Genomic DNA, 18,336 nt, shown 5'->3' on the forward strand with positions numbered 1-18,336 from the left:
GCCAGGGATGCACCTGAGGTCTGAACAAAGCACTACAGGAGTGGAGAGGAGTAGGAGAACCCAGCTTTGCTGGGAGGGTGAGGGAAGCGTCTCAGAGGGAATGGCGTGTCCTGGTTGTGGACATCCGTTTCAGAAGTTGTGGGACTGGAGCCGGGTAGAGAAGAGGCAGACAAGTCTGGAAAGTGAGACTGAGGTTTGACTGGAGGGGGCCTTGAAGGCCAACAGGAGAGTGACTGACAGGCAGATGTGTCTCAGAGGAAGGTCTCTGGCAGCATTGTAAGAGGACAGAGCAGGGGGACAGAGAGCAGGGCCAAGAGAGCGGTGGGAAGACTCTTAACATAGTTCATGAGGGTGACTATGCCAAATAAGTCATTACTGACTTTCACCTGCACCAAGCCTTCTAGACCCTAAATCTCCACGGACCTGCTCAGTCTACAGAAAGATGTGAACAGGTTTGCTGTCCTTAGAATGGAACCCAAGCAGAGGAAGATGCTGTGATCACATTTTCAACTCTTGGACAAACGGTCTGCCATGCTCTGAAGTCACTCCCTGCAGAAGCTGCCTGGCCAGATTCTTGTTGTGGCACAGATCTGGGCCAGCAGGAGACTGCAACAGCATCAGAGCTGGACTGATGTCAGCGCCTGACTCCTGACTGGAGTCAGGACAGCTAAACTGCTGGTCTTACTTAGGGGCAGAGGGGGAAAGATTCCATCCCCCCAAAGACCATGAGTTACACAGGTCTTTCATGTCCCCAAACATATCTAAGTCTCAATTCCTGCCACCCTCCCTTCTCTGACAGCCTGGGAGGGCTGTGCGGCCTTGGAGGTTGTAGGCAAAGACAAAGGCGCTTCACCAGCCATTGTTTCTTTCTATGGGGTCACATTCACCTGGGCTTGAAGGAAGAATGCAAGCACACTTACCCTTTCCAAAGCCTGAAGCCAGCCCCACAAGAGTGACTCGATGGCAGAAAAGAGATCCACCACTGTGACTTACTCACTTGATTCTTATGCATCACGATGACAAACGTCAGCTCCTTTCAGGATGACCCATGCACAGGTTGCCATGTTCCTTTAAAAACAAGAGCCCAAATGAATGTCAAGTACAATATCTTACATTACAGCCTCCTACTGCCTCCCCATCAGGAGGCCCCACATGCCGTGCACTTTGCCCTGTAGTAACACTTTATCTGACAAGAGGAAATGGACAGAGAATGTCTCTGCTACAGGTTCTGCATGTGAAGAAAGGAATTATGAGATGGTTAGACATATTCTACTGTCTGCCACTGTCTGGGTACCCTAAGGCTCATCGCACCTCTACGCAAAGGCTTGCAGGGAAAGTATAAGATGGACCTGGGAAAGAATGCTTCACTAGTCGCTTCAGTAAAAACAGAAAATGCCAGAATTTCTACACTTAGGACATGATGAAAGTAAATCAAGTTGGTGTAAAAACTTGGTAACAAGTCACCAATGTAAAACTTGTCATATTTCCTAAGGTGGAAAGGTCCAAAAGGCTGAATAAACTCAGAAGTCGCAAAAGTTGACCATCTGATCGTGGGTGAGTTTCCTAAACAAATTACGATTTTGGCTTCCAATGACCACACCAGTGATTTGATTACATCCTCCCTCGTCTGCAGAAAATGCTTCTACACCTGTTTGGAAAATAAAGCCTAGAGTTACAAAACATTTCTAAAGATTTACTACCACAATTCCAAGTTTCTAAGAAGTAGCCTCAAAAGGACAAAAATTAACACGGATGTAAAACTTGAGAGCTACAAGAAGCAATGCCCCTCCTCTGTGGACATAAGTGCACTCTGTTCAGTGAGGTAGGAGGCCTACGTGCCCAAAGATAGACACACAAATTCTGTCTAGTACACAAAGGGTTGCATTTAGAGCCTGGGACTCACTGTTTGGAATTCTCAGACTATTGATGAGAGAAAAGCCACAACTTCCTGAGCACTGGCCATGCATGTAACAAGCGCCATTAGAGACCAGACATGCTTTGTCTCACTGGCTCCTCACAGACAGGAACAGAGGCTCGGAGAGCAGAAGGCTCTTGCGATGACAGGACTCAGCCCAGGCCCGGCTGAGCCAGCACTCACGGCCTTTCCCATCATGCTGAGGTGAGAGGAGTCCCAGCACAGCAGCGACGGGCCCGCACGCCCCACAAGCAGCCACCTGAGCAGAAGCTGCAATCGCAATCATCCCCGTCATCATCACCATCATTATCAGGCCACACCGCTCCAGCCCGTGGCAGCTGACAAACAGGCTGGCCTGCCTCCGCCACATTCTCATCAGTCCTTGCTGCTGCCTCGAGCCAGAAGTCAGAGAGGCATGAGGCCTCCACTCCTCTGCCCCCTGCTTCTCCAGGGAAGCTTCTGGGTACAGTGGGTGGGGAAGCTGGACATCCTGGTGCAGAATTCCACTGTCAATCTAACCAGGTCTGAGAACCAGGGACCTCCCCCTGCTCCCTAGATCTCAGGGACAGAAGGCCCTACCCACCCTGGGACGTTGCTGAGACTAACAGCAGGGAAACAGAGGTTCTGCCTGGGCAGTCTGCATGACTGGATGGACGTGGGCATTTCAGGACCCATCTCTAAGAGCTGAGCACCAGTCCCACAGTGTGGCTGGGCACACTCTGTGATCCAGCCATTCCAAAGGCCAACTCCTACCCTCTGCCTGATCAACACCCAAAAGCAATGCAAGCTCCGCTTAACTCCACTAAACCAGAAGGCCCTAAGGCCCAGCACCTTCCCTCCCCTCCAGGGGCCTCAGCTTTGTCATTTGCAAAATGAGGAGCACGACCTCACCAAGGACCCCTTCCAGCTGCCCCATCCACATGCTTTGACTTTTAAAGACCCCCTACAAAGCTAGTCAGTTATTAAAAGGAGGGAGAGGGATTAACTCACACACAGGCATTATGACAGGCGGTTAGCGCGTGCTATCTCAGATGATCCTCCCAGCAACCCAGTGAGGCAGGCAGGACAGCCGCATCACAGAGGGCAGAATTGAGGTATGGCCCAGCCCCAGTCCTCACCTGGAGACTGTCACCACTGACCATGGCCGCCTGAGAGTCACAGTGGAGCCAGCTGGAGCCCAGGACCATGCTAGCTCCCTCGGTAATCCATCAGAATGAGGAAACAACGTCTCCTCTCAGACTGGCCACCATCCCATCCCCAGAAAAGAAGCACAAGTTCCCCAGGCCCCTATGGGCCTGACTTGGGTGATGCAGGAAAGATTTCCTGTGAGCTTGAGTCACCTCAGTGATGCTGAGGGACATGAGAGGAGCTCAGGGGACCTTCCTCTCTGCTGTTTTCCAAGCTTAGCTCCATAGAGTCAGAGTCTTCACTGAGGGACCCCAAGCACTTGGAACAGGGGCTGGCACCCACTAGGCCCCCACCATCAATATCTGTTGAACAGAGGAACAAAGAAATTCAGAGCTTGGGTGCACTGAGGGCTTGTTCAAGAACCCTCCGGAGTGAGTTAGTGTGAGACACACCAAAACCAGCATAGAATCACAACGCCAGCCCCCCAGCAGTGTGTGCCAGGCATAGTTCTCCACACCCCAGGCCAGGACGGAGGACGAAGGCTTAGATGGTGAGCCAGGTCTGCTCTTTATCCCAATCGCCAGGGGAGCAACTGACAGAGCAGGAGGTATGTCTGAATACAAAGGCTACCCAGCAAAGTGGTCAAGAGCTCAGGCCATGGGATTCCTAGCCTGGCTCTGTCACTTTAAATTAGTCAGGTGGCCCCAGGCAAGTCACATACTCTCTGTGAGCCTCAGTTTCTTATCTAAAAATGGGAATGATGCTAGTGCCTACTCCACAGAGCTGTTCTGAAGATGAAATGAGATAATGCTGTAAAGGACACAGCCCAGTGTTTAGTTCTAAGCGCTTGGTGATGGCATCTGCTGAATTGTCTGCATCAGAGTCGGTGGTTAAGAGCACACCTGGAGTCCTCTGCTTGGGTTCAGTCCCAGCTCTCCTACCAGCTAGCTCTGTGACCGAGGGCAGATTGCTTCAACTCTCTATGCCTCAGCTTCCTGGTATATAAAATAGGATTGATTGTGAAGATTAAATGAGTTCTGTAGGTAAAGAGCTTAGAATAATTTCTGGCACAAAGTAAGCACGTGATAAAAGTGAGTTCGTCTTACACATAATTATTAATACCACTAGCATCCTTTTCCCTTTGTTCCAATAACAGATGCCACCCCATCCCTCACTCACCAGCCAAAAAGGTGGGCATGGGATTCAAGATAGGTACATCAAAGTATCTTTCCTTCTTGGCCACATTCTTAGGTACAAAGGGTGTGCCCATGCTCCAAGCTGGGCCAAGTTCCAATCTAAAAAATCCTGGGGAAGACCTGGTACTCTTGGGTCATTGCAGGGCCATGTGGGTCAGCTGGGAGCTGCCTGCAGCCATGGACTAAGTCCGGGATGCTAGAAGTCACCTGTTCTCTTTCTGGGGCTGGATTCTGCAGCAGCTACTTTGAGTCTCTGCATTTCCCTTAGAACCTTCCAAGGTATCTTATTTTTACTTAAGCTCATTCAAGTTGGGTTCCTGTCACTTGAAACCCAAAGAGCCCCAACTAACAGCAGCACTCAGCAATCAGCTGCTCTATTATTACTAAATCCTGCCCATAAAGAAAAGCCAGCTGCACCCTCTCAGTGAGACCCAGGCGACCAGGGGAAAGCAAACACGGGCAACAATTCATCTCTACAAACTGAGGTGAGAGGAGCCGCTGCAGCCTCTGGACAAATGCCCCTCCTGGAAGAGGAGGGTACTGGAACCAAAAAAGTGAATAGCCCATTCCTGAGGGCCTGGGCTGGAAACCCAGCCTCAGACGTGGGTCCCCTTGTCCTGAGCATTAGGAAGAGGAAAAAGAGGAAGCAGGAGACTGAGCTGATTTCCACTGGCTTCACGTGGTGCAGGAAAACATCCAGGTAGCTGCTTGAAACGATTCTTTTTGGAGGAGGAAGGGTGGTTGAGGGAAGAGAAATTAGCTTGCATGAGCTCTTAAATCACTCTCTCACTGGTACGATCACATCTAACCTTCAGTATAGCCCTAGAAGCTGGATGCTCATCCAACCCATTTTCCAGGTGAGGAGACTGAGGCTCAGAGAGCTCAGTAACTAACTCGTCAAGGTCACACCACTCGTGCCCGCTGCCTGGTCCACCCATCAGGCTACCTCCTCAGCACCCTCTAATCTCTGAGCCTGAGGCCCCCTTGTCACACAGGCACGTCTGCTGCCACTCATACCTGTGTGCAGACCTAACCAAGGGAGATGGGATGTGCTGCAACCCCCTCATCTACAATGGGCACCCCACCCAGAGACAGCCTCCCAGACGAAGGGGCTGCCCTAAGGTACCAACAGGCAGCATCTTGGATGTTTCCTTATCCCATGGAGAAGTTTTTTTGGGGGGGGAAATTGTTTGGTTTTTATTTTTGTTTATTTCTCAGTCACCTTTCCCAAGAAATTCTGACTCAACAGGCACAACAAAAACGCCTGACACATAGCCTGGGCTGAATAATATAATCTTTACTTGGTCTCATTTTCTTGCCACCTCCTGGGCCAGCACCCGAAGAGAATCTATTCCTGTACCCCCAGGCCTTCTAATAGCACCCTCTTAATTCTGTCCAGGAAAAGAAGCTCCACCTTCAGATGTGTTTTAAAGAGTTTTAGAGAAACGGAAGTAAAAACCCAAACCCCAGCCTGGTAGCAAAAACAAAGAACCAAAACACACTGGTTGCCTCCCCCATCTCCTGCAGCACAAGCTGTGGGGTGAACACAGGAACCAATACGCACAGCCATCGTCTTTCTCAGGTCCCTGGGAGCTCGACTCCAAGATCTGCACAGATGTAAACTAAATAACCAGTGGGGTGAGGATGATACAGACACAAACATCAGCTGGTACCAAAGGAGACTTAGCTGGAAAAGGAAGTGGCAGCTTCCAACATTCGCTGGAGAAGAAGGGGAGACCATGATCTGCAATGATGTAAAAGCCATCCTGACTACAATAATGACAGGAAGAGCATCCTCGGCAGGGCCCCGGCGGCACCCGTGGGCGTGGGGAAGTTCGGTAAGCCATCCCAGAGGAGCCTCACCCACGGACCCACGCAAGACACACACTCCACCAGGCCACACGCCACCCAGAGCCTGCCTGCCAGCTAACAGCTTTTGTTTACTTTCCAGCAGCTAGGCTCAGGCTGTGACCGCCTCAGGCATGAGGGATTATCCAGGTAGGTTATTTCCCTGACTGTTCTTGTTCTTTTCATAGCTTTTTTCTCTGCTGTTTAAAAATAAATGCATTAATTAAAAGGGACTGGCTGATCTTCCTCCAGAGCATGACTTGGTTTCCCTCCTTCTTGGCTAGGTGCAGTGGGGTACCATGCTGCTCGGCACGACCTGCTGCTGGAATGGTACGCAGCACGTGGCACACTGGGTCAGCTAGACATCCGAAGGGATGGAATGCTCCAGGGGTCCCATTTCCTGCCCACCCCCCAACCTGGTTCCCATTAAATCATCCAAGAAAAATTATTCAATAAACCTGCGCTGCGTTTCCTGGCTCAGGCTGTGAAGATACCAAAAAGTATGGGAACTAGGGAGTCTGAGCTTGGGAAGCAAAAGCAGCAGAAGGAAGAGTGGTGGTGCCTCAGGGCCAGCAGCCGCACTGGGGCTTGCATGTCAGCCTCACTGCCTGCAGGTTTTTAGACCTTGGGCAAGTCATTTCAGCACCGAGGCTCATAGCAGATGGTATCTACCTTATAAAGCTGAGGTGTGGGCTAAATAAGACAATGCACATCAAAGAATAAAGGCTGCCACATGTTAGTCATTTACTATGGGCCAGGAACTGCATGCTAAGTGCTTTGTGTAGATTATTTCACCAGGGCCTTACAACTTCCCTGTAAAGTAGGCACCACATCCTCAAATTCAGGTAAGGAAACCAAGACTCAGAGAAATCAAAGCACCTACCCAAATGCACACAGCTCATAAGAATCAGAGCTAGAGCACACACCCAGGCCAGTCAGACTCCAAAGCCCTAGGCTCTGCTCTGCTGTCTGACAGGTGCTCAAAACACATTATATAACATGTAAATGCCGAACTGGAGGCTGCTGGCTCTCCACCCAGGAGGCATATGGAGACAAGAAGGGGAGTTTTGGCTGAGAGCATTTAGGAAGACTTCCTGAAGTAGTTAGGGCTCAATCTCTGCCTTGGAGGGTGAGGATGGAGGAAGGCCAAGGAGAAAAGGAAGGGACTGCAAACTAGAAAAACCACAGCAAAGAGCTGGAGGCTGGGGTGACCCAGGCAGGCAGGCACAGTGGCAGCAGAGACCAGACAGGCTAGAGAATGAGAGAAAGGGGGACTGCTCTGAGCAAGGGATGGGCGCCTGGGCCATTATCTTGGGAGCCATTCGACCTGTGATCCTTTTCACCCACACCCCAAGGATGGTCCTGTGGCTGCTCCTTTGGTCACACAGTCAACATGGAGGGAATCAAGAATTACGACTATAAAGGCCCTACCTCCCCTAAGTAGGCTTAGAACCCTGACGAGCAGCTGTTTTTGCCAACTCCCACCTGTGCTGCTGTGCCGACCTGCCAGGCCCAGACTCCAGCCCAAGCTCCAGGACACCAGGAATCTGAACGCTGCCAGGTGCACGTAAGTACCACCACCACCACCCTGGCACTCAAGGTTCCAAGGAGGGAGAAGAGGGCACGGGTCAAAAGGAGGCTGTAGGACATAAGCTCCTCATGGCAGAGGGGACTTCATATTCCTGGGACATGGTAGGTGCTTTCTCAACAACCTGAACCAAATGGACGATTCTCTCACTTAAGGAACAACCCTAGAGCTTGATAAGCCTGGATTACAGTCCACTGTGGAGCCCTGGGTATAGTCCCACCTTAGCTGGAAGGACCATTTTTCTGTTTGCCTCTTGGAGAGGAAGTGCCACCCCCACCCCCAGCAGTCTCTGCTTTGGCCCCCTGCCGGCAGTCCCCTGCACCCCGAACTCGGTTCTGAGCCCCACCCCTAGTGCCTGCTCCTCCTCCTAGGTGAAGCCAGGGATGCCAGATGCCGGCTTCCTCCTCCTCCCAGAACAGGTACCCCCTGAGCACGCCTGTGCTCAGGGACTGCTCCAAATGCTGAAAGCTACAACGCCCTCCCGCTGTCTCAGCTCCCCACCAAGCCCAGCCCAGGCCCCGGGCCCCGCAAAGAAGGGAAAGTGAGGTGGAGGAGATCTCAGCAACTCTGCTCATTTGACCGTCACATGCTTTTTTGGAAGTAACAGGACCTGGAGGAAGGAGAGGATGAAACAGAACTGCATAAAGGTCTGTTGGTCACATGGCCTCCTTCCACCCTGCTCAGGAGAAGGGCAAAGGGGAAGTGATGAAGGGGCTTTGTGGGCTGGTCACTCTGAGCCTCCAGATGGAAGCTGCCTGGGATGGGCAGGGGCGCCTATGTCATTACCTTTTACCCACGAGTCTGTAGGCAAATTACTTAACTCTATGGACCCTTGATCTCCTGACCTATTACATGGAGATAATAACCAATGACCACACAGGATGACTGTGAACACTGACATGTGAATGCAGACATGATTAGCAAACTGAAAAATATCCTTAGAAATAGCAGACATTTTCCCCAGTCCTGGGAGGTGGGGGCTTCAGGTCAGAACACACGACTGTAAGGGAAAAGATAAACTAGGAACCCATTCCATTTGGCAGTTTTTCCAACACCTTCTAGGACAAGGCACAAGTCTCCAGGGATTCAAACATTGAGACTTATTTCACAAAGTCTTTGTGAGTGCTTGCTGTGGGCCAGGCTGTTCTAAGTATTTACGTGGCCCATCTCATATAATTCTCATAAAAACCCTATGAATGGGTCACAGATGACAAAACTGAGGCACAAAGAAATTCACTTCTCATGGCCTCACACAGCTGGTAAATGGTGGAACTGGTATTTGAACCCATCAGAGTCTGCTCCTTCGGCATATGGTCAACCAAGACGAGTCTCAGACTCTCTATGTGGCTGAAGGCTCTGATAAGGCCTGCAGAGATGAGTCAGTGAGGGAGGGCCCCAACTCACCCGTGGCTTCTCCTGCCCCTGGGCAGCTCTGACTCCTGGGCCAGGGTCCCCACTCACACTTCTCCTGGTGTGTCCTGGAAGTTGGCCACACCTCTGCACTCCCCAGGGCTCCATGGCGTACTGAGGGAGGTTGATGTAAAAACCTATATGTCAATGTACATTTACATAATAGATCACTCATGAAGTAATTTGTTCTTATTGTAAAACATAGTCCAGTGGGGTGGCAAGGGATAGATTGGGAGTTCAAAATTTGTAGATACTGACAGGCATATGCAGATTAGATAAACAAGATTATACTGTATAGCACAGGAAAATATATATAAGATCTTGTGGTTAGCTCACAGTGAAAAAAAATGTGACAATGAATATATGTATGTTCATGTATAACTGAAAAATTGTGCTCTACACTGGAATTTGACAACATTGTAAAATGACTGTAACTCAATAAAAGAATGTTTAAAAAAAAGATTGTCCATGTCAGACGGAAAAAAAATTTGCAAATTCCAGTTCTGCCACTTACTCTGCTGTATAACCTCACGCAAATTTTAGCCTCTCTGAGCCTCGGCTTCTTCCTCAATAAAACATAGTTAACAGTGCTTATCTCAGGCAGTTGTTGCAAAGATGAAATGAGATAATATGTCTAGCGCAGCACCTGGAAGACCATAGGCTCAATACATTATGGTTGAATCAGACAACTTTACAAAAGATTTCCATTGGAAAATCATTTTTTTCACAATAATATTTGGTGGTAATAATAGTACTTTTAAATAGTATTCACCTCCCAGTAAGTTAAATCCATTACATGCATTATTACCTCATTTAACCCTAAAAAGCATCATTTTTTCATTTGTTGTAGCTTTAGAACAACAGAAAAAATATGTCCAACACATTTATTTTACTCACACACATACACATAGGGACAGAGAAACAGATGGTCAAACAAGATAATATACGATAATATACAAGCTTACTTTATGCCAGGTACTGTTCTAAGCATTCTACAGTCAATAATCTATTTCATCCTTTCAAAAATGTGCCTAGAAGGTAAGTACCATTTGCTCTCATTTTACAGATATGGAGCTTGAGGCGCAGAGAGGTTAAATAACCTGCCTAACATCACTCAGCCAGGACTCAAACCCAGAGCCCACATTCTTAAGCACTGGTATTACACTAAAATAATGAAAGAAAAGTCAGAGCAAGAATGTTTAATGGATTCCCAAGCCCCAGTTCTAAGAACTTGGGGCACTGCTTGTCAACCCCCTAACCTAAGCTCTGCCAGAATCCCCCCACACCCTTTTGCCAGTATCCACTCTCACCCTCACTCCTGTCCCACAGCTCCTGCTCCCACCGTTCCTAGGCAGGGAGTGCCAAACTAATGGACTTTTTTAGGCCTAGTCCTCTCCTCCTGGCATCTCAGCCTCCTATCCAGCCTCTCTGCCTCAGCTCCCTATATCCCATCCTCTACAAAGCCGCGAGGGACATCTTCCCATACATGGATTCCTCTGCTCATGAACACTCTAAGGCTCCCTGCTGCCCAGAGCTGAAGATCTCAGTGGGTTGAAGAAGATCAACAAAGGACTCAAGATCCCCACAGGACCTCTCTTGGCCTCCTTCCCTTTGGCCCCAGACTTCTCACTTGCTGGCTTACAAATGCCGGTGCAGGGCAAGCAAGTGAGGCCTTTCCTGATCATTCTATTTAAACTGACAGTCCTACCCCGACCGCTTCCCTCCCCTGACCGCTTCCCGCCCCCTGCACCCAGCACACCTTGGCTTCTTTCCTGCTCTAGTGTTCTTTACCCACCTCGCATCAGCGGGCCTCGTACATTTAACTTGTTTATTGTCTCTCTCCCCTCCTAGAACAGACCTTCCACAAGGCAAGGGATTTTACCCTATTTTTTCGTTTCCCTGCTGTGACCGCAGTGCCTAGAACAGTTGCTGGCACAGAGTAAGAACTCATGAATACCTTCTGAATGAATGAATGAATGAATGAATGAATACACATTTAGAAGGCCTAAGAAGAAAGTGTCCAAACAGAGCAATAGCATGCTTCTGGCCTCCCTCTGTTCCTGAGGACATTTCTGGAGGACAGGCTAGAGATGCCTACATTAAAATGCCTGGAGGCCACACACTTCCTAGGATTTTACAAGAGTTCCCTATCAAATCCTGGGCCCTCATCCACCCATCTCTGTTCTGAACTTTTACACACACACACACACACACACACACACACACACACACACACAATCTCTTCCTCTGTCATACTGAAGGTGGTCTGCATCTGTCCTAAACTCATCTGCCCAGCCTCATCTTCCCATTTTGCTCAGCCTTCACACCACTAGAGATGCTCTCTTCTTCCTCCCACATATCCATCTGCACTTCACCTACTCCTCCAAGATACAGATCAAATGCAGCCGCCTCCGCCTCCACCTCCTCCAGGAAGCTTTCCAGGCCCCCTCCAGCCTCTAGAAAACACTCCCCACACCCACTGCTGTTTCCACCAGTCACAAGGAAATTAGTCATGAACTACTTTGTGACTTGCCTTCTATGACCAAGTTGAACTGTTACCAAAGTCTCCTGTTACTTAATTTTTTTAAACACGTGTGTCTTGTTTTCCCAGGAATACAGCAAATGCTTTGGGAGGAGCTGCGCCTTAACCATACTGTCATCCCTGTGGCACAGGGCTAGGGACACACAGTAGGTGTCCACTGTATGCTTCTTAATTAGCTGCCCAACATAAGCAAGTCAACTTCCTCAGTTACAGATGCCTGGACTGGCTTCTCCCAATGCCCCGACTTATTTCCTTAGCGCCTGCTCTGACCTTGGGTATCTGCAAACCCAGTCATGGGCCTGTGTTTTCAAAGGGTATTAGACCCACTCTAATCATGCCTCCCTGTGCTGGGGAGATGAGGATGATTAGAAAAGAAATAATCTGTAAAGTCCCACAGATCTGGAAAAGCAAAGGACATTGTTATCCCAGGCAAACGCGGACATTCAGAGTGTTTCAATTTCCTCAAATATGGGAGTTCAACAGAGGAAAACAAAAACAAAAACAAACAAAAAAAACATGGTGTAAGTTTTAGGTGATTTCCATTTTAACCATGGAAAACCAACACTTGAGGGCCATGTGCGCCGGCTGAGCACCAGTGCTAAGTAAATTGAGATTAAAACAAAAGGTAGCAAATCTCAAATTACTTCTCTGGCTCAGAGAGGAGAGCCAGGGAGGAGGGAGGGAGCCCTGTGCACTGCAGACCCTCTATGCACGGGGCCCAGGCTTGCTCCAGCAGAGGGTCTCCTGGCGTCCCGCTGCGAGGTAAGTGGGGCTGGGACCAGCCCGATTCACACCTGAGGAGCTGGGCCACCTGGCAGAAGCAGCCACGTGCTGACTCGACCAGGTGTCATCCTCTTTTCACAATTCACCAATCAGGATGCCCAGATAATCTACGCTTTTAAAAATTTTGAATAGGAAACGCATTCACTGGGTTCAGAAATCAAAAAGCACAGACCTTTCCAGGAAATGTGTCCCTCCTACTCTTGGTCCATCAACCTAGTCGGTCCCGGCTCTGAAGCCAGGAACCACGGTTATTGTCACTTGTGTCTAGTCCCTGATGATGTTTATGTATATACACACAAATACACAAATGTATTCTGTACATCACTGACAGTAGACTATACACATTTCTCTGTGCCCAGTCTTTATCTTTTAAAGGAAAAGACTTGGAATAGGGCAGGGAAACAGTCTGTCTACATAACAAAAGAGGTGGCTCTGTGTAAAATGCCTGTGAAACAAAAGAGATGGAAATATTCCAGAGGACACATGTGTGAGGAGAGAAGGCTGGGATATATTTGGAGGACACGTGTGGGAGGAGGGGAAGTTGGGGGAATATTCCAGAGGACATGTGTGTGAGGAGGGAAGGCTTAGGGAATATTCTGGAAGACACATGTGTGAGGAGGGAAGGCTGAGGGAATTTTTGGAGGACATAGGAGGGAAGGCTGAGGGAATATTTGGAGGACATGTGAGGAGGGAAGGCTGAGGGAATATTTGGAGGACACGTGTGTGAGGAGGGAAGGCTGGGGGAATACTTGGAGGACACGTGTGTGAGGAGGGAAGGCTGGGGGAATATTCTGGAGGACACGTGTGTGAGGAGGGAAGGCTGGGGGAATACTTGGAGGACACGTGTGTGAGGAGGGAAGGCTGAGGGAACATTTGGGGGACACATGTGTGAGGAGGGAAGGCTGAGGGAATATTTGGGGGACACGTGTGTGAGGAGGGAAGGCTGAAGGAATATTCTAGAGGACACATGCGTGAGGAGGGAAGGCTGAGGGAACATTTAGGGGACACGTGTGTGAGGAGGGAAGGCTGAGGGAATATTTGGGGGACACGTGCGTGAGGAGAGAAGGCTCTGGGGTCATTGTGGGCACCAGTGGTCTGTGGTTGACCCAGATCTAGACCAGCCAGAGGAGAGCAATGGTGGTCAGGGGCAGGTATGGGGATCAACCACCCTGACAGCAATGAAGCCCCACTGGCTAAAAGCTCTGACTAGCCTCGCTCAGCACTTCATCTTCCAGAAGAGAGAGAATGCGTCTATAGGAATGGGAGTAACCTAATTCCCACAGCAATGGCCGAATGAGGAGTGACCAGGAGGACACAGGAAGGAACTGTGGAGGAAAAGCAATCATTTCCTCTGGAACTTGGGAGAGACCGAGAAGGGAAGTTGTGCCTGAGACTCTAAAGCAGCCTTTCAATTGCTGAGAGAACAGAAGGCCACTAGGACCTGAGATTTTGTAAGTAAATGATTCAGAGGCTCTGAAATGCAATTCGAGCAGTGCAATTGAGGATGAGGGAAGGATGGAGAGGAGTGCCGAGGAGGAGGGACAGAGGGAGAGGCAGAATGAAGGAAGGGTGCCTTTCAGGGAGCAGCCAGCTCACCATAAAGGTTCAGAGCTGGACTTGGGGGCAAACTGACTAATTCTAATTCTGCCTTTCCCATCCTAGCTGTGAAGTCTTGAGTAAGTCAGTTAACCAGCCCCTCTGCACCTTAATTTCCTCATTGGTAAGTGGGGATAATGACAGTATCTACCGCGTGGAGCTGGCAGAAGAATGAACTAAATTAGTATTTACAGAGCCCTCACACCAGTGCTGTGCTCACCGCAGCTGCTACGTGAATGGTAGAGAAGAGAAGCCGTGTGGTCACACAGGGAACCTTGACAAGGTCAGTTGTTAAAAAGCTCAGGTCACGTCACTGGGAGAAGGATGCGTAACCAAAGGAGACCCTGAGACATTCATGCAGGGCCTGTCCCAGAGCATCAACTGGAGGAGGCCAGCCCGGGACAAGCTGAAGCTGCACAACATGCCCAGACGGTAGGAAGGGGTGGGGGTCATCTTCAGCCAAGAGGCCCAGGGGCATAAAGGGACCCTGGAAACTTGAAGCTCGGCTCCCACTCTGGGCACACGATGGCCCCTGTCAAAGAGAGCTATCCTTAGACTGACAGAAAAGGGGAATCTTGGATTTTTAGAAAAGGATACTTTTCAATGACTTCAAGCCCCCTGGCCGGCCCAAAGAGTTGGAAAGTCGGGCAGAGGAGACCACTGAGCTGCCCACTGCATCTGTGTGGGGCAGCCCAGGGACACCTGAAAGCAGTCCTGGGAACTAAGAACTCATGATGTCAAGGAGTGTTTACATCTTTCTGTGATAGGATACTTGACGGTTGACGGAGAATCACAACAGACTTGACATGACTTAAGATGGTCAGAGGTCAGAAAAAAAAAAAAAGGCAGAGACTTAGACAGGGGCTGCTTGGACTACTGTCCCAAAGCATACTGATGAAACAGCATGTCACAAGGGGAGGACTCTAGCAGAGAGCTCTCTCTTGATAAGCATTTTACCCATGACTTGGGTGAAATTGTGGAAGGCACACTAATTAAATAGGATCCTGAAAGAGCTCTACGGAACAGGGTTGCACAGAACTTAACACATTGAAATTTCACAGGAATGCTTGTTCTGAGTCAAATGGGAACAAAATAGGAGGCTCTGCATTTCAATTCTAAAGCCACACATGTTGAGGACAGGGGAGAAACAGCAACACTCCATGTGAAAAAGACCTGGTCAGCAGTAATGTCAGTGAGTCAGTAGTGCAAAGTAGCTGCCAGAAAAGCTGATGCAATCTTTGGCTGCATTAAAAGGAGTAGAATCACCTGAACTAGGGAGGTGAAATACGCCTTCCACTGCTGTGGTCACACCACATCGTGGATACCACAGATGGTCTGGGCACTAGCCTCACTGTATTAGAAGGAATATGGACAAACTGGAGTTTGTTCAGAGGCGAACTACAGGAAAACACCTGAACCTACATCATGTACTGTTAATCTGGAAGGAGACTCAGGAAAGGACGAGAGGGCTGTCTTTATGTATTATGTTTCGCTTTTTTTTTTTTTTTTTTAGTTCTAAAATGTCTGAAAGCAGAAAGTATCTTAGAATTCCCTAACAGCTAACATCTCTCTAGGACAGAATGCAGCTGCGGCATAGTTGTCATTGCCTCCTTGCCACTGTCATATGGAAATTTGACTCTTATTCCTAGTGACATATCTGAACAACTGCAAGCCTCAACATTTCAGGAGCCAGACATTTAAGGACCATTTAAGGAAGAAATGTGAGTCCTGGAAAAAAAATTCCAAAGACAATAGAGATTAAGAAATACATCACCACTTTACCAGAATTTAATATGTCTCACACACACACACACACACACACACACAAAACCCTCAAACATACTGATGACTCTGAGTCAAAAAGTGACTTGGAAGAGTTGGATTCTTAAAATGAAGAAGTTTTAGGAATGCTGTAACTAACTTATTTACTTTTTATGTACATGAAAGAGTGATATGGAAGAAAAACTTATGTCTGGAGTCTAAGAGAATTCTTCCAGTAAATATAAACATTTTAAGTAATAACAAAGCGTTGTTCCACAGCTTAATCGGAGGCACTTTTTCTTTCTTGAAGGTTCATAAAATAATGGTATATCTTACAATCGATGGTATCATAGATTTGATTTGAAAAACAACAAGAGCTGTCACATAGAAGAAAGACTAGGCTCTCTTTATCTACGGCTTCAAGGAGGAGGAACTGGGACCAAATGCCAGGAGCTATAGGGAGCCAGCAGGGAGGTCACAGGACGAGCCATCCAAAGATGGAATGGGCCACCTCCAATATGAAGCCAAGGCTGGACCACCGCGGGGAAATCAAGCACCCACAGAGCAGCCCTGCAGTCCCGAGGCCTGCTTAAGGAAACCTCCCCACAAGGAGAAAGGAGGCCCAGCTCTCGTTACCCACCTCTGTGCTCAGATTGACTTATTCTCTTAAAAAGTCACTGCTTCAGAGTAAAAGTCATTTGGGGAACAGAACCGAATGGGAGGCTTGAGGCAAAGAGGAACCCGGCCTGCAGCTGTACTCTCCGACTCCTGAGGGCCAGTGCAGGAATGGGAACAGAAGGGGAGGCCACCTTCATGCCTGCTATCTGCCAGGAACGTGACAGGAGCGCTCCGCACACTGCCCTGTTTAATCCTCACAGCTGCCCTGTGAGACAAGTGCTGTCACCCCACCTTAGAGGAGAAACCTGAGTCTCAGAGAAAGTCAGAGGCTCACCCAAGGTGTTACAATCACTCTGAAAACCGTGGCCAGTCGGTGATGACACACTTCAAATAGAGGGACCTCCAGAAGTCTCGTTGGCAGAATGAAGGAAGGAGCGCTCAACTGAGCCATCAATCAGTGGACCAACTTGGACTTATATTGGTAGCACGGATGCTAGGAGAATAATAAAGACGAACACTGCTTCGGTGTCCCACCCCCGCCCCCCCATCAATGGCTCACACACGCACTAAACCTATGCCATTTGCTCCTTGCAGAAGCAGTTTATCCCATCACATAAAGCATGGATGTTTCTGAGACATCTATGGCAGAGAACAGGTGCCCATGGCTCTGCTCAAATGTCAAAGCCGTAAGCACACCAGGCAGCCGTGCCTCCCACCTGCCAGGTTAACACTGGAGCAGGCAGAAACTGAGTTCAGCTTTCATCCCCTCCCAGAACCAGGATGTCCGGAGGGCCGAGGAAAGGCTGGGGAGTCAGCCAGCACCGCCCCACCCTCTCCATGCGTTCCCACTGCCAGGAGACATCAAGTCCAGCCCAGGCCAGCAAGCACACCCAGGCTTCCTCCTCCACCAGCAAGGTTGATGCAAAGTGGACCCCAGAAACCCAGGATAGCACCCACCTGAAGGGGATACTCAGGTGCTTACGAGACCACAAAAAGGGGAGAATCAGTCATTCCCAATGAGGGCCCACAACACTCTGTGAACAGGTGATGCCTGCAAAGCCAGTGTTAATGAAGGAGGAGTCACTGGAGTCCCTGACCCACCCCAGCTTTGCTGCCTCCTCCACGTGCAGGCAGGTAACCCCTGCTCCTGGTCCATGGGTACCCAACCTCAGGGGCCCCGCACCCATGGCTCTCCCATTCACTGCCCTCAGATTGACCTTGAGGGAGGGGAATGGCCTGCCTATAGTGAGCTGGTAAAAAGTGGGGGCAGTTACCGTTTTCTTCAGAGAATAGAGCCAAAGCACAAGACAGGCACACTTGGTGCCAGAGGAAGTGACAAATGTCCCATATTCTAAGACCCTAACTGAGGGGTTCCAAAATGGGTGGCTCTCCCAATAAACTGGAAGACAGGGGCTGCCCACGCTGACTCCCTTCACATGGAAGGTGGTGGGGCAAAAACAGACAGGTCTTATTTGGGCCTGGCCTTAACTGCCCCCCACAACCCCTCCCCTATTCCTACCAGCCACAGCACTTGTTGGTCCAGACAAATAGCTACTGTCTGGTCAGTGTACCCGCCCAATGCATGGAGGGCAGTACAGGCCTCCTAACAGATCCCCCACAAGATTATCCAGCAAGATGATCTGCCAGAAGGAGAGTTCTGATCACCCCTCTCCAATGGCTTCCCACTGCCTGTGGGGATAGGGCCATACCCCCTGGTCCACCCCCAGCACTCAGCACTCAGGGCTGGCCTGATTCCAGCCTCGGCTACCAATTTCCCTAGGCAGCCCCTATGTTTCTACCATGTGACACCCCAAACGTACCTTCATTTTTCTATATATCTTTGTGGAAAATATGTGGAAACTCTACCTGTCTCTGCCTATGGAAATCCTTCTACCTTCTCAATGACTAAGTGCCATCTCCTCCAGGAAGTCTCCCTTGATTCCCTCACACT

At 49.4% G+C, this 18,336-nt stretch overlaps 1 protein-coding gene across 6 annotated transcripts in view; it reads right to left on the reverse strand.

Moving 5' to 3' along the window:
- MICAL2 (microtubule associated monooxygenase, calponin and LIM domain containing 2) overlaps positions 1 to 18,336 on the reverse strand; it is a 213,397-nt gene that overhangs the window by 185,954 nt on the left and 9,107 nt on the right. For all 6 annotated transcript variants that reach the window (XR_004139260.2, XM_031460007.2, XM_031460010.2 and 3 more), the window contains exon 2: positions 921 to 1,068. The gene's annotated coding sequence lies outside the window, so the exon portion shown is untranslated. The remainder of the gene's footprint in view (positions 1 to 920; positions 1,069 to 18,336) is intronic.

This window comes from Camelus dromedarius, chromosome 12, assembly GCF_036321535.1.
Source record: "Camelus dromedarius isolate mCamDro1 chromosome 12, mCamDro1.pat, whole genome shotgun sequence".
Classification (NCBI taxonomy): Eukaryota; Metazoa; Chordata; class Mammalia; order Artiodactyla; family Camelidae; genus Camelus; species Camelus dromedarius.